The 4,470-nt window shown below is 46.3% G+C and overlaps 1 pseudogene; it reads right to left on the reverse strand.

Moving 5' to 3' along the window:
- Positions 1 to 601: 601 nt before the first annotated feature.
- Positions 602 to 3,928, reverse strand: LOC123075543 (disease resistance protein RGA2-like; annotated as a pseudogene).
- Between the last annotated feature and the right edge of the window lie 542 nt (positions 3,929 to 4,470).

Consider the following 4,470-nt stretch of genomic DNA (forward strand, 5'->3'; position numbering starts at 1 on the left):
CGCAGCACTCCGGAGACACAGAGCCCAACCACTCCGATCCACGGAGGCGGAGGCGGAGGTGGAGGCGGTCTTGGCGGTAGCGCTGGCGGAAGCACTGACGACCTGGGCTTCGGCGCTCTTGGCGGTGATGACCTCCGCGGTGCTCGACGTCCTGGCGCTTAAGCCTTTGGGTCACATTGTGGTGGTTCTCGATGTTGTGATACTTATATGCTTGTGATGTTTCTTATCTTATTGTTGTTTGTGAGATTCTTATCTGCTTGGTGGTGATGATACTTATATGTTTATGTTTTGCGATGTTTCTTATGATGTGTGATGCTGCTCCTTACTGTTACGTGATGTTGCTTCTTATATATGCTGCTTCTTATATATGCTGTGTATATTCAAATGAATTGAGCTAAAAAGAAACAGAAAAAAGAAAAAAAAACTGGACAGAAACTATGCCGACGGCCTAGCCGTCGGCATAGGCCTGGCGTGAGCTCCCAGTGGCTGACACGTGGCCATCTATGCCGACGGCCTGGCCGTCGGCTTAGTTCTTCCCCAGGAGTGCCCAGTTGCCGACACGTGGCACGTCTATGCCGACGGCCTAGCCGTGGGCATAGTTCTAAACTAAGCCGACGGCTAGGCCGTCGGCATAGGCAAGCCCCAGGAGCGACGGCGACTCTCCACATGGCACCTCTATGCCGACGGCCTGGCCGTCGGCGTAGTTTAGTACTATGCCGACGGGCAGGCCGTCGGCATAGAGGTGCCATGTGGCGAGTCGCCGCTGGTCAGCAGTTGACGGCAGCCGCCGTTAGGCGATGGCGTTGCCGACGGCCAGGCTATGCCGACGGATATGTTGCCGACGGCCCTATGCCGACGGGGGCCGTCGGCATAGGCCTGTCCCGACGGCTAGTCAGGGCTATGCCGACGGCCCTGGCCGTCGGCATAGGGTGTGATTCCGGTAGTGAATATCTGTCTACACAATGGAAGATCTCTTGCTTTCCATCTTCAATATCTAGTACAGTGAGTTTTGGTGCCTCAGGTAAATTAACTATCTTTGGGCACTTGTGAACTGATAGTTTCTCAAGCTGAGGAAACAATATATGTTCTCCTTCAGCAGCAGCATCCCATTTTTGCAAATTCTCCAAGTCTTCCAATACAAGTACCTTTAAAGCAGGAAATGCTGATGGCGCCAGTCTATAACCTCCACGACATTGTTCTTGAACCAATGGTGCTTCACGCAATGCTACCAGCCTTCCACAATATGTAATAAACAAGCTCTCAAACAGAGAAAATGGTGTGCATACCAGTCTATTACGTCCACGACTTGGTTCTCCAAGCAATGGTGCTTCAGGTAATGCTATCAGCTTTCCACAATGTCGAATAAACAACTTCTCAAGCAGAGGAAATACTATCTGTTTTTCTTCTCTCTCATTTGTTTCCCACCATCTTTCAAAATCTGACAGATGCTCTAGTGTAAGCACCTTCAATTTTGGAAACGTGAAGGATGTACCACAACTGAAAAAGACTGCAATCTTTCACAATGAGAAAGATGGATCTTAACCATGCTTTGCAACATACCCACACAGTTCCCTCCATAAGAATATATCTTCAGAACAAGCAGCCCATCATGAGGCTCAAAATTGTCAAGCACGTTGCTATCACAAACAGAACTCCATCTTAGTGTCAGTTCTCTAAGATCCTTCTTTTTCCCGAGTTTTTTCACTTTTCCTTCTGCTTTTTCAACATTCTCTAGCCTACATAGCTCTAGGTGACCACCAAGGTTTAAACCCTGCAGCTGTGCAACATCACTGCAATCCGGGCTTGTAGCTGCTGCTACGAAACATGTAAGTGTCTGCAGGTCTATGAGTTCTCCGGGTTCTGGAGGCATACTCTTCAACTTTCGACATCCATGAGTGTAGAGGTGACGAAGCGAAGTCATATACTTCATTTGCCTTGGAAGTCGATCAAGATGAAAGCAGTCGGAGAGATCCAATGTCTGCAGGTTATATAGAATGCTTATATCTTCAGGCAGTGCTTTGATCAAACTTTCAGAGAGATCAAGGTACCTTAGGTGACACAGATACTTTGGTTTTAGTAGAAATGATGTTGTCTGTGTACAGAGCTTCAAGGCTTGCAAACAGCTATATTTTGATAGATGATGAAAAGAGTTTTTGACAGACCAATCACATAGCAGAGATTGGATAGCAGGGGATCTTGTCTCCATCGAATCATTCAAAATACCTTATGTTCCTTCACATGCCAAAAACAAATGCCCAGCAGAATCAAGAAGCCACTCGGTTTCAGTTGGCTTCATAGTTGCAACAACACATTCCTTTCCCATAACAGATATTGCAATATCATGCATAAGATCATGGATTTTGCATGTAGTTATGGAATAATACTCTGAATCATCTTCATTTTCCTCTGTGTGCAAGAAGAATGACCTCGAGGCCAGCTCCTCAAAAATATGTTTTCCAGTGGTTTCAAGACTATCTTCCTCATCCTCTGGAATAAAGCCATTTGCGATCCATAGTTGGATCAGCTTCTCCACATTAATCTTGTAATCCTTGGGAAATACAGCACAGAAGGCAAAGCACTGCTTCATGTGTGATGGCAAGTCGTTGTAGCTAAGCTTGAGTATTGGCAAAATTCCAGTTTTTGCCGTGCAAATGCTGCTTCTAGATGATACAATCTTCCATTCTTTCACGCTGGTCTTGGCACAGAGTACAGAGCCTAGTGCAGTTGCAGCTAAAGGAGAACCACAACATCTCTTCACAATCTCAACAACCATCGCCACCAGTTCAACAGGCTTTTCTTTCTCCAAACCGAATGCTTTTGCCTCGATAATTTCCTTTAAGAAGCAATCCTCCAAAACATTGAGATTGTAGGATGCTGCACCCATAATTTCAGCAACTTGTTTATCACGAGTTGTTGTCAACAATGCACTACCCATTCCACCATGCTGAAGACAAACCTTCAGCCTTTCCCACTTAGTAACTCTTTGTTGTCCCAAACATCATCCAATACAAGGAGATACCGTTGTCCGCTGACCAATTTTTTAAGTCTATCCAGTGGTGATTTGTCTCTATCAACACTCTTATTGGGAGATGCTTCAACTATACTCTTGGCCAAGGAGTTCACATCAAAGGTATCAGAGACAGACCCAAAGCAGCAACTGGAAATGCTTCTGAATTTCAGGTTCATTGTATATGAGTTGCGCTAATGTGGTCTGCCAAGGCCCCCCATTCCAACAATGGGAACAACTGTGAAATCTGCATTATTAGCTTGACCAAGTTGCATAGCAACAATATTCTTCTTCTCTTCATATCTGGATCTTCTGGCAATTTCTTGTGGGTCGGCGATAACAGAATCCGTCTGCCTCCACTACTTGGACACTGGTGGTTGTGGTCGATACTTGAACCTAAAGGCATGCATCTCTGCTATAAGGACATCAATGGCCTTCAGAATCCGGCAAAGCTTGCGACCCATTTGGTAACGGAACACAATACGATTGTGAGTAGGGAAGAGTTTTATTACATCAAAGCCGAGCTTTCTGTAATGCCCCTTCTTCCTGGCTTCACGGCGAAGTGCTTCGTACTTGAACTCGTCGAAGACTTCATTTGCCTGATAAGCCACTGTCTTGAGCTCCTGGAGCCAGGCTTTGGCCCCATCTCTATGCCCCGTCGCCTGCTCCTCGGCGTCGGCCATGACGTCGAGGATGGCCGGAAGCTTGCGCTTGAGAACCTTGTGCTGCTCCTCCATTCCCTCCATCACCTTGTACTCATCCAGGAGGGAGCTGGACGCCTTGCTCATCAGCATGGACACCAGTGGCCGGATGACCATGGCGGCCACCATCTCCGCCATTGGAACTCTCAGAGCAAAACACACACACAACACAGGGAGACACAAGTGTAGTACAGAATGGAGAAGAGAATGTTGTGAGTAGTGAGCAGGACCGGACGTGTATAGTATTTGCAATGGAGAATGTTGCTGAACAGCAATGCAAACTAAACAATTACCTCCACTGACTAGATATGTGACAGGACATGACACCTACTCCCGAGTACCTGCCGCCAAGAAAGAACAGAATAGTGGTTGAATATGAACGCATCGCATACTTGGCTCCAAAGCAATGGAAAAGAGAGAGTGAGAGTAATAAGCAGTGGATGATTGGTGGTGAGTGGGTTTCACATTTTGCTTTTCTAGAAAAAAAGGAACTTTCCCATTGCATCCAGCGACGCACGGTACGCGCACAAACCAAGTGGGTGTCATTAATAATGCAGGTTTTGGATTAATCATATGGCTACACCAACAGCCATATGCAATTCGATTACAGAGCGTCCACTTTTTTTTTCTTCGAAAAGGGGATTCCCCTGCCTCTGCATCAGAAAGATGCATACGGCCATCTTATTAACCAAATAAAGTAGTGCGAACATGGTTCCAAAAGTCTCATAAAGTACTAAAAAAGCATAAAAAGCTCACACAGAG

Source organism: Triticum aestivum, chromosome 1B, assembly GCF_018294505.1.
Source record: "Triticum aestivum cultivar Chinese Spring chromosome 1B, IWGSC CS RefSeq v2.1, whole genome shotgun sequence".
In the NCBI taxonomy this organism is placed as follows: Eukaryota; Viridiplantae; Streptophyta; class Magnoliopsida; order Poales; family Poaceae; genus Triticum; species Triticum aestivum.